A 12,900-nucleotide genomic window follows, 5' to 3' on the forward strand; every position below is an offset into this window, starting at 1 on the left:
ATAAAGTTACCTAAATGCTGAAAAAGACATGTTATGAATTAATAAATGTACATGAAACACATATAGGCTACATAAACACTAAAATACAAAAGGAAATGAGAAGTGCAGAAAAGATATCAATCAAATGTATATAAAGTAATGGTAACTGTACAGAATATTACCTGAGTGGCTGACGACTGCGACTGAGTGCAAGCGAGGAGGAGGAGGGAGGGCGAGTTGACAGCACAGAACTAAGGCTACGTAAACAACATTTGATTAACAGCATACACAAAACACCACTGCTTCGTGTCGATGGATATCATCCTCTTCTCCGTATCATTTGACTTTGCACTGACGTTAATTTTCTTGGGACCCATGATGCACAAGAATAACTCCGATTCAAATCACTCAACTCTCTAGCTTACAACAGTCACACTACTGAGACGAGCGATTGGTCGAGATCATGGTGTACCCACACTCTGCTGTTTTTGTCCAAGTAGTGGCTGAGGCAACTTCTCCCCTTTTTCCCGCCCTAGCAATTATGGTTCCTCTTCCTATTGAGAACGGAAAGATCCGATTTCGCAAGATCATCGTCGATAGGTTTTAGCTTTTAAGCTCGACTCGTAACTCGAATTGTCGCTCGTAAAACGAACAGAAATTTCGCTCTCAAAGCTGCTCGCATCTCGAATTACCCGTGTGTAGAGCAGCTCGTATCTCGAGGTTCCACTGTAATTGCTACTTTACTTTTGAGTCTTCTCTCCTGAAGGCTTTCTAAATTTAGTGATTTTAGGTTTCGTAAACTAGAAAAGATATTGAAAATCCGACATCATATTATCCGAAATGTTGTTTTTTTCCTTTACAAAACAATTGGATCAATTAGATCAGGGGTGGGCGAATTACGGACCGCGGGCCACATGCAGCCCGCCGGAGTGTTTTATGCGGCCCATGGACACCTATAGACAAACGACAAAATTTAAAAAAATAATCGTAACATTAGTTTTGGAAATTGCTAACTCTTCTTTGTATTTCCTCAATTGTGAGTGTAAAAATATAATACAGTATACATGTGAATTAAAAGACATTGTACACAGCGGCCCCACATTCCCAAAATTTGTTTAATGCGGCCCTCGATAGAAAAAGGTTGCCCACCCCTGAATTAGATATAATCATTATACATGAAATCAGTTAGGCCATAATATGTTCACATCTAACTTCACCTTCACTTTCACCTATCCTTTGGTCTGTTGGACCGTTGGGGCACCACATAAGATCTGTCAACTTTCTTTCTCCATTTTTCTTTGTCATTTGCCTTTGAAAGAATTTCATTATGATATTCCTTCTGAAAATATTGAAACCTGCCTTTGTAGTAACTTTGTACAGATTAGATGTATTTTTCATTTAAATCTAGATTCCATTTCTAGAGACACTCCAGGACAGATGAATAAAATATAAGTTAAGTAGCAATAGTACCTACATAAGACACTGAAGTTCTCACTGAACCATATAAAGTTATAGTAGGGCATACATAAATTAAAAACACTGTTTCGAACAACAACTTACAAATAGAAAAACAAAACCTAATGAGATACTGAGATAGATACAAAGACGCTATACATTTCTTATTCCACACGCTAGAACAAATTCGTACAAGTGCCCCTTCTTATCTATAGTGCCATTAGAGAATTGAATGGGTTGCCTGAATCAGCCAGGAAAACCAACGACTTGGCAGAGTTTAAAGTTTAAGTCATTGCATCAACTATCATCAACAGGCATGGCTAGATTGACACATAAAATGCGTACGACATAATTATTTCATTTTATTTTTTTTTCATTTTTTTTTACAGAAGTGATATCTGTAATTGGACCATATATAGGCTATATAAGATAGTTTAGTCCATTAGGCTAAATAGATTTATTTAAATTATGAAAAAGAAAATTTTAGTACCAGTACTTTAGATGAATTGTTTTGCTTTTTTGGCTACGATAATCAGTGTATTATCAGCCCGGCTAGCTCAGTCGGTAGAGCACGAGACTCTTAATCTCGGGGTCGTGGGTTCGAGCCCCACGTTGGGCGCAATTCTTTTTTTATTAATATTTTTAAAATATCATTTAAAAAACAAAAAAATAAGAGTCTTGCCCAAATAAAATGCAAAACTAAATCGCTACAACGAGGCAATGATGTGGGAAAATATGCAAGCTACAACGAGGCAATGATGTGGAAAAATATGCAAGCTACAACGAGGCAATGATGTGGAAAATTATGCAAGCTACAAGAGACAGTTGGAGAAATGTTTAGTATAAGAGTATCAATTGATATGAGTTCTGAACCCACATAAAAATATATTCAGAGGCGTAGCTAGCCGTGTGCGAGTGGTGCGGGCCGCACGGGCATCAAATGGTGAAAGGGCATCAAACTAAGGATAAATTTTCTCAATAAAATCAATGCATTGTACATACATGAACAAAAACTACTGAATTTGAAATATTTACTAGAAATTCAGTTACTTAATTAATTAATTAATCTCTAATGTTTTTTCTTAAATCAAGCGTAAGCTATTAACCAGCTTGAAACAAGTTTACTAGATTTGTTTAAATCTCTGAGGGCAACGCCCTTGTACACGCTCACGCACATTTTGTCACTCCACTGTTCAGTACGCTGGTTTCATCTAATCTAGATCTAGAGCTTATAAATAAATGCAATGGTCTCTAGAATAGCAGAATCTGGCACTTAATGGGCATTGCGAACAAGTTGGAGAAAAAAGACAAAATATAGGTCATTTCTTGGGGTTTGTGAAATTATTACTCAAGTTCGAGCCACTCCTGAGAGAACATTTACTTCGAACTAAGCTTAGTTCTAGACAAAACGCGCACATGTGTCCACAAGCACAAAATGAAACTATTGTAATATTGGGTGATAATGAGCCAAATATCTTTAGGACGTCCTCAACAAAATAACTGAAACTAGTCTTAACTCTTCTCTCCTAATCGACGATACCATCGTTGATTTTGACCTCATTAAATTAAATTAATGTTTACTTTTTTAAACTTGATTTAAACTTGTCTTTGAATTATATAAAAAGAGCATGCATTTCGCTTTAATTCTATACCAAATACAACATTTTCTGACAACAAACAACAAAGCTATTGAAGCCTAATCATAACAGGGGTAGTGAAATAGTAATGAGCAAAATGAATTCCTTCCAAAACGTGGAAAAATAATTATGGAGAGAAAGAGTTAAGCGCTTGGTTTAAACGCGCTGGAGCGCCAGAGGAGAAGTCGTTAAGATAGTTATGGATTTATTTTCAAAAATTGTAGAAACTCTAGAGACATTGACATTGACTTGGGGCGCGGTGGCTGAACGGTAAAGCGCTTGACTTCCGAACCGGAGACCGGGGTTCGAATCCTGGTGAAGACTGGGATTTTTAATTTCGAATCTACGAGTCTAATGGGTACCTGACATTCGTTGTGGAAAAGTAAAGGCTGGCCGTTGTGCTGGCCACATGACACCCTCGTTAACCGTAGGCCACAGAAACAGATGACCTTTACATCATCTGCCCTATAGACCACAAGGTCTGAAAGGGGAACTTTACTTTACTAGAGACATTGACTAGAACAGATGAAAACTCTTCTACTAGGTCTGAAGCAGGGGGATTGTTAGTTGCTATGCAGTCTTCATTTTTTCACAGGCCTTGGAAATTCGGCCCGTATATTAACTCTTTCTCTCCTAACTGATGATACCAGCGTTGATTCCATCAGAATGTGGTAAATAATTACGGAGAGAAAGAGTTAACAAAAGATTGCCAATTCAAGACAGCGCACTTAAACGGAAAAGATTAAAAACATTTTTAACTAGGCTACTAGTCGGAAGTACATCGCTGAAGCCAGTGTTACCTTTACTGAATACATGTGCTCAGATTTGGCGATTAGCGCAGAACCCCAAAGACATGTTAGCCACAAGATGCCAGGCGAAAGATGCCACACCAGAAATAGCCAAGGATGGACATTCTTTTCTTTATTGGACGTTTCTTCTTATTCGTGATAGTTCAAGAAATAATAAACGGATAAATATACATTATGTCGAAAAAAAAATAATTTCGCTGCTTTATTTTTTTTTAGAAGAGAGGGGGGGGGCATCACGAGGAGCTGCCGCACTGGGCATCATAAACCCTAGCTACGCCACTGGGATATACCCGAGGTCTTTGTATTTAATTACAGCTTCTTCCACTTCTGGAGAAAGTGATTTAGGAAGACTATCACTTGACTTATCATCTGTATCACTTACTTTAAATGTTTTCTCTGACTTTGGTAAAAGGGTATTCCCCTGGAGTTTCTTCAGCACTACTTCTCTCATCAAGAGACATTTTCACTTCTTAGACTTAGACTGCTGCATCTTTGTATGAATCATCTGAATAGTGATACTTTCCTTCGACACGTTCATGGTCTCCTTTGTTTTCAGTGCTTTTATCAGGTTTCTTCTTAAATGATAAGGATGGTGAAATAAACTAGCCTATATACCAAGTTACTTCCTGGGAGTAACACGGCACTAGTGACGCGCTATGGACGTTACTCCTTGAAATTGAGAGTAATCCCGCACGGCAAGAGTTACTACTCTGTGTGAATTACATACAACAGGGTCACTGACTTATATAACAACGCGAAAAGCAAGATTACATGACAATGACATAATATTTAATTTATTTAAAACAAATTTCGGACACTCTTTTGGCCCCCTCCCTCAAGAATTACACGATATAAACATTCGCAAAATAAATACATAATTAAATGCACTGCGGTACAAAATTAAACCTATTTAGCACTTATTTACTTAAATTTCGAAGTAAAAAATTAAACAAAACACACACACACACACACACTCAACCCCCTTTTTTGTTTGATACTCAAATGTTCTTCGAGAATTTCCTGTTGAGGCTATTTGTCCCGCAGTGACGTTGTGCTATTTATAGCGCTAGAGAAAGAAAAGGGAAAATATTGGACGGGGATCTATACCAGTTTGATGAACTATTCAAAAAAAATAAAGTATGGAAAAAAAAAGGAGGGTGAGGACTCTGTTATAACGGGAAACTCCGTACTCCATACGCTAGCATGTGTATGTCAAGGCCGTGACCCAACAGGCGGCAAGCATCTCTAAATAATAATGATTTTCGGGAAAGCTGTGATGTCAAAATGTTGGTGACGAATGCAGAACTCCTGGCCTACTAGCCTGGTACCATATAGTTGAGCCACAGTTCCCATTCTAGCACTATATAAAGGTTGCTGTCAACTTGTCCCGAGGTAAGATGTTCCGTATAAACATTTTCTCTTTGTTTTGTCGTGAATGTGGTGCGAGAGGCTTATGTCTAGGGTTGTAGCTAAGCTCTAAGCTCATGTGGGTCCAGTCCCCCAGCCTCCCAATCTTTATTAAATTCTAAATAGATACAACATGCGAACCGAGTTTGGCATTTTATATGCCTAAATTACAGTTGTTCACTCTAAGAAGATAATTACATCCCAGGCCTACGCGTATATATGTGTCAATCTAATCGTGCACCAAAGATTATTTTCTGGTTCCGGGAACCAACATGTGTTCCCTTTTTCCCCTCCCTTCTTCTTTTCTGCTCCTCAGATCATATTCCCCTTTTCTGTTCCTCAGATCAAAGTGATGTCTCAGACGACATAGCGTTGGTTCCCTCGGAAAGAGTCGAGACCAATCGTCTTGAGTGACTAAGTTAAGTAAAGTTCCCCTGTCAGACCTTGTGGACTATAGGGCAGATGATGTAAAGTTCCTCTGATTCTGTGGCCTACGGTTAAGGAGGGTGTCACGTGGCCAGCACAACGACCTACACCGCCTTTACTTTTCCCCACCTGATGTCAGGTACCCATTTAGAGCTGGGTGGACTCAAGAGGCGCCCAAGGATCCCGAAATAAAAATCCCGGTCTTTACCAGGATTCGAACCCGGGACCCCCGGTTCAGAAGCCAAGCGCTTTACCGCTCACTAGGCCCCTCAAATCTAAATGGCGTTCTCCTTCAACCATTGGCTTTCACTGTAATGAATTCTCTTCACCAGAATAGGGAGAAGGGTTTGGGCTTGGACAGAAGAGGCTAAGAATAACTAAAATCTAAATCTCTTGATCTAGGATTCTTTTAGAAGCTGTCTTCTCTTGACTCCAGCCGAAGAAATTAAATAATTTTTTAAAAAAATCACAGCAATTATGTTTCAAAATCTGTAAAGTCGTTTTGTTCAAAAGCTATTTAGTTGTAGTGAATGTTTATGTCATCACCATCGCCCATCCGTCTGGGGCATAGATAGGGCACCAACCTGCTTCCTCCTGTCGTCTAGGTTCTAGGCGAGTCTCTCCAGCAGTTCCACATCTTGCCAATCTGCTTCGACTAGGCCAGGGGTTCTCAACCTGTGGGTCGCGATTGACGATTTGCCAGGGGTCGCCAGAGACCATCGAAAAAAATGAATAGTTTTGTCTATTCTTCTATTGCGGTGTGTCTGGGCGGGGGGGGGGGGGGGTCGCGGCAGAGTGTGGGGTTGTAAAGAGGGGTCGCCGAGCTTAAAAGGTTGAGAACCGCTGGACCAGGCGTTAGTATAAAAACAAGCAAAATATAAAAAAAAACAAATTTTTAAAAGCAAAAGTTTTTAATATGGGAAGGAACAGCACTATTGCTGTCATACCTCTCGATGCTGCAAGATTTATTTACTTTTTTCTATATAAAATAAATTTGGTTAATACCAATAAATAATTAAATACTTTGTTGATTTTTTTGACTGATTCATGAATTGTTTTCTACTATGAATAATTTTGCAAAGTTTCAACTTGATCCGATAATCGGAAGTGGGAAAATTACGTGTACAAAATTTGTACCAGACAGACAGAGTTGATATAAGCTTTTTAAGTATATAAAATCTTGTTCCATATGTAAGGACAAACACACAAACAATTACTTTCTTTTCGTGAGAATAAAATTGTTCACTTGAGAAAACTCACAAGATTTGTGACAAAATATTTAGGTCACAGCTGGGTCTATCTATCCTTCTATGGGGTGTAGTCTTCCTTCATCTTCGGAATCGAAGGTTTTACCTTAATAGATTTGGTTTCAAAATTAGACGTGCGTTTTTTGAATAAACATTTAAAGAAACTAGACTCTATATGTTCCACACTCACACACACGCACAAAGTTAAATAAAATAATGATTAAAATTTGTTATCAAATGTTGGGATAAAGCTGATATTGTTCTTGTGCTGTCTGTCTCACTGTCTGTCACGTTTAGATCTCAACAAGAACAAAAAGGTCACACGAAGTGTAATTGTATCAATTACTTTGGATCAGTCATGTAAATTAAATTTGTAATAGATCTAGACCAACAACGATAAATGTGTGCAATTATAAATATTTTTACCAATTATTTTTATTTAGCTATTTCATGCCTTTATCCTTCTCACTACGCTATGACCCTATCACTTATCTGGACCAGTTGGGAAAACGGGGAAAGGGGGGGAGAAATAAAGGAATATCTGGGTGAATTTTATCGTAATCGCTTTTTAAATACATGTATACAAAAAAAAGGAGGGGGGGGGGACCTGAATTCAAACTCATGGCTCAAGTCGACATAATAACCACTCTGCCAGTGAGGTGCTTATGAAAACAGAAGATTGTATAGTTTTCTATAGTTTGTTTCAAACATACTTAAAGCGGCGACCTTTAAAGGGGACTAATTCAGCAAATATCACCACTTCAGTCAAGTACATTTTTTCCTTTTTCGAGATACCAAACAAAATAGTTAATTACCAATAGTTAATTAACTAATTATTTAATTTTTAAAATTGATTCTTGTGTTGTCAGGCAAAAGAAAGAATTTCAGCTTAATCTGAGATAGGGTGTCGGAGAAATATCGTGTACACACTTTTTACCAGAGAGACAGACAGACAGAGTGAGTTGATATAAGCTTTGTAAAACTAAAGCGTGCACTATGGTTTTTAAAAACTGTACTTATATAGTATTTAAAAGATTTAAAAGACAGTTAGTGCTAATTAGTTTTGAGTTCGTGTGTAACTTAATGTCTAAGTACGTCTGAACCATTGGGGCCACCGTTGAGTTTGTGTGTAACTTTAACTAGTAGGCCTACTCCTATCGTTGTCTTCTTTGTTTTGAATTTAGCAGTTGACGTAATAAGGAAATCGAAGTGTCTGTCTCATGGCCCTTGCGTGACCTAGTCTCACGTACTAATGTGTATTTTCTATTTATCAAGGAAGATAAACTTGTATGTTCTATTTATAGTTATGGGATTTTGTTAAGGAATTAAAACAAAAAAGAAACTCATGTCATGAAGACCTTTCGGTTACAAGAATGAATACATATTATATTATTATTATTAAATATTACATTGTGAATAAATAAATAATGAATATGTGTACTCAACTGGACTCACTGCACTATAAGAATAAACTTTGTTACATCTAGGTTATGTTTATTTACTGAAGTTTTTATGACATTTGTTTTAGATGCTAGTAAGCTATATATATATATACATATTTATTGGAGATCGTTTGTTTGTTTGTTTTACATGTTTCGGATGTTCCTTCAGAGTTGAAGACAATTACTTCCTAGTCCAAACCTCCCGCAGGACGACGGGGGATGGGAGCGGGCAGGGTTTGAACCCGGGACCATCGATAAATCTGAACGACAGTCCAGCGTGCAAACCGCACGACCAGGCAGCCATCGTCATTCACAGCGGGGGAAAAAATAAATAGCAAGCCTTTTGGTTATCCGGTTTTCTACTTTTAGTTTTCAATTTTGCGCTCCGTAATGGTTAGACGTATGGAAAAACTAATAGTATTTAGACATTGCCCATCCATTTTCCGGATATATTTTTCATATATATATATATATATATATATATATATATATATATATATATATATATATATATATATATATATATATATATATATATATATATATATATATATATATATATATATATATATATATATATATATATATATATATATATATATATATATATATATATATATATATATATATATATATATTGTTTTGTGGGTGGTCTGCGTCTGTCCTCTGCAGCGGATTTTCTTTGGTCTCAAACGTGTATCCCGCGGCCTTTGTGAGTGACCTGCAGTTGTCTCGTTCTGAGGCCGCATGTCAGCTAAGGCAAGTTGGCGTCATAGCTGGTCTTTAAAGCATTTCCGACCACCTGCGGACAATCGTTATGCTTGCCCTGGATGTGGCAAAATATGAAGGTCACAGCTGGGGCTGCGCAGCCACGGAAAATACTGCATTCCTCACAGATCTTCGGACTCGAAGACAAGCCTTATATGATATGCCTTTGAACTGAAGAATCTCTGGAAGCTATTGTAAGGACCTTTAGAGTCCCTCGAGTTTCAGAATTTGTTTTTCAAAACCCATTGCGATAGACAAGACAGATAAGCCAGTAAAAATATCTCTGCCTCATCATCGGTCAAAAGTTTCTTTTATGTAATTATGGAATGATTCCCACAAAGCTTAAATTATTAGGGAGTATGGCGACCAGGGACGGACTGGATATCAAAATCGGCCCAGGCATTTCTAACAGTACAGCCCATAAAATGTATATCATGTAATGGGCCTCCTATTTTAGGCCTATCTGTTCTCAAAATCACTATGTAATTGTTTTTTATAATGTATTAATAACTGTATGCACGCTCTATATCTTTATAAGAAATATAAGCCTAAATTTGCCTTTTAATCGCTATGTTTGTAGATCATAAAAGGAGGAAGCCTACTAATAGCACTGTCTACGAATGTAGGCTATTACATTTTTTTTTTGAAAATGTGTTAGATTTAATTAGTATTACACTGTAGTCTGTAAAAGATGTTTTAGCATAACGCACATATAGCCCCATATATATGAGAATATCATAAAACCTTTAACAATTTTATGCGTGCCATAGTGGCATTCATGAGGCCCTTTACGCCCATTTGAGTACCGGCCCACCGGGCATTTGCCCATATGCCCATATAGCCAGTCCACCCCTGATGGCGACTGGTATATTGAATTTCCTAGATTCTTGTCTAAGGGAAATTCCTTTTAAAGCAACATTTATAATTTCTGGTCTTCAATTAGATCGAACCATCTTTGTTTTTGAAGATAAAGCTGAAGCAATCTGCATAACGGAATCTAGCTGGAAATTAAAGTGGAAATAATTTATATTATAATGAAAAACATTAGTCACGTCATTTGGTAAGAGCTAGCATATCTTTACAATACACATAAATATAGCTAGGGTCCATAATATCTGCTGGACGGAGGACATGTCCTCTTTTTGCCGGACGTCTGGTAATCATGAATTCTATGCTAAATTATCTGCAATATTATGTTCTTAATGTTTTTAAAAGTATGTATACTAATACAAACTCAAATTTAAATTTCGATAATCTATATCACTATGTAAATATTCAACTAAAAGTGCAGGTCAAATAAATAACATCTATAGTGTTTCACAAGGGTAACTATCTTTAAAAAGGTAAAAACTAGGCGAACACCTCCCATTTTATTTTAAAATTCAATTGCTGGCAGACGGCTATGAAATGACATTTTTCCACATCTATTTATAAACCGAAAAATAGGTGCCTCAAGCAGGTGATGGGTCATTATAATTTGTTTTTAAATGCCAAAATATTTTGTATGCTTGTTTTTATAAGCATTATGATTCTTTAAAAAATGCATTACAGTGGTTTTTGCGTTTGACCCCAAAACCTCTTCAGTTGATCTTTAAGCACTGACCTATGCGGTTCTCCTGGAACGCTAAAATAACCTGGACTCTTAAAGTAATCGTCTGCTGTGAAAGGAAAACCCGTATATTGGAAATGTAGAAAAATGAACCAATCGCAGTACCGAAACTGTAGTTTAGCTAAAAATATCAAAACAAAGTAGAATTTAACTAATTTCGACGAGCTGTTCCGTAAACATCCATGTTCCTCAATAGTGACTCTACTCTATATGATTTTATTTTTGTGCACTTTTTACAAAGCTTATATCAACTCGGTCTGTCTGGTAAAAAATACACGTTATTTCTGCCACACCCATTCTCGGATCAAGCTGAAACTTCGCACACTCATTCATTGACATAGACAAGGCATGAATCAATTTTAAAACGTAACCAATTAGACAATTAATTACTGGTAATTAATCATTTTGTTAAATAGCAACAAGGGAAACTAATACTTCAGTATTCACAGATATGGCTAAATGTGTAGGGCTTAGTTTTAAGGACGGAGTTCTTCCTTTTTAGATAAGCTTTTATTATTATTATTATTATTATGTTAGAAATGAACGAGTAGTCATTCTCTGGCGCTGCCAGGGTCGAGTTTCGCTAAAGAGAAACAAAATTCATCGTAGTCCCTTTAACAGTTTCCACTGAGGAATTTTCTGGTGATGTGGCAGGTCTGCAGCAGTACCGCCCTCTGACAGGCAACGAAGATGTTCCTAGGAATGTAAAGGGCCTTGAAGGTGTCTGTGAGGTCAGTTGTTATTATCCCCTCGGTTGATATAACAATGGGGTATATTGTTATTTTGGACAATTTCCATAGACGCTTAATCTACAAGCCCAGGTTCCCATATTTTCTTTGTTTTTCTATCTCAGATTTTCTTAAATTATGAGACAGTGGTACGGCGATATCGATAATGGTAGCGTTTTTTTTTTTTTATCGATGAACAGCAGATCCGGGCGATTGAAATCTACCGTTTTGTCGGTCAGAATAGGCCTATCCCAGTACAGCAGATGTTCAGTATTATTATTATTATTATTATTATTATTCGCTAATTAGCACTGTAGAATAAAACTTTATAGGCTCTTCCGTTTATAGATTTGATTGAGTTGGCAACATTGAAATCAAATTTAAAGTCCTTGACATTGTTGAGTTTGTTGTCTATTTTCGGCATAATCAGTAAGAAATCTTTTATGTATATAGGCCCGAAACTAGTAACTAATTGCTTGTAATTGACCTTATTACACTCACAACATTACCACATTTAAAGGAACTTTTTGAACAAACGTGCCTAAGAAAAATCGAAAAAATCTTGGAAGACAACGGCCACCCGCTCCATCAGAACTACGCCAGGTCGTCGCGAAGTGGGCGACTGCTGTCAATCAAAACAAGAACGGAGCGGTACAAAAACTCGTTCGTACCTCACTCGGTCAGACTCTATCACCGCCACTCATTGATCAGGGAACATGAAATGCACCAAGATACCTGTGTGTAGTCGCTGAATGAACTCTTCATGTTGTCTGTTGTATTTATGTGTATGTTTCTGTTGTGTTGTCTTTATATGAGAAACGAGTCCTTGTAATCACAACAAATTTCCGTAAGGATCAATAAAGCAGTCTTAGTCTTAGTCTTAGTCTTATTCACTAATCGTTAACAGAAACAACATAGCCACGTGATCATATTGATAAAACAACTTTTAAAAAACGTCAAGTGATAGCCATTGTGTATTACGTAATTTGTATAGAAGAGAGAGAGAGAGAGAACCACGTGGCTAAATGTTGTTTGTTTACGATTGGTAAATGAGGTCCATTAATTACATTTTTTTTGGTCGTATTTACCAAAATAATGTCGATTTGTGTTTTTTTTACAATGGACCTCATTCACCAATCGTAAATAAACACATTTAGCCACGTCATAATATTGATAAAACAGTGAAAAATACATATCACGTGACAGCCACTATGGATTACATAATTTGTATAGAAGATATATAGAATCACGTGGCTAAATGTTGTTTGCATACGATTGGTGAATGAGGTCCATTCCATCCATTAACTCACACTTCTTCATGGTTAAAAGATGGAAGGAAGTCACTAGGAAGAAATTAGTCAGAAGCAGCGTTCCGGTAATAACGCGAATGTCA

General features: G+C 37.0%; 1 protein-coding gene and 1 non-coding gene across 6 annotated transcripts in view; both read left to right on the forward strand.

Moving 5' to 3' along the window:
• Positions 1–1,980: 1,980 nt before the first annotated feature.
• Trnak-cuu (transfer RNA lysine (anticodon CUU)) lies at positions 1,981–2,053 on the forward strand. The gene has a single exon. It is a non-coding gene; the product is annotated as a tRNA-Lys (tRNA).
• Positions 2,054–5,117: 3,064 nt separating this feature from the next.
• Positions 5,118–12,900, forward strand: part of LOC106076867 (uncharacterized) — a 29,277-nt gene continuing 21,494 nt past the window's right edge. The window contains exon 1 of one of the 5 annotated variants that reach the window (XM_056033861.1): positions 5,118–5,272. The gene's annotated coding sequence lies outside the window, so the exon portion shown is untranslated. The remainder of the gene's footprint in view (positions 5,273–12,900) is intronic. The other 4 variants (XM_056033859.1, XM_056033858.1, XM_056033860.1 and 1 more) reach the window with 4 other exon arrangements.

The sequence above is a fragment of the Biomphalaria glabrata genome, chromosome 6 (assembly GCF_947242115.1).
Source record: "Biomphalaria glabrata chromosome 6, xgBioGlab47.1, whole genome shotgun sequence".
NCBI lineage: Eukaryota > Metazoa > Mollusca > Gastropoda > Planorbidae > Biomphalaria > Biomphalaria glabrata.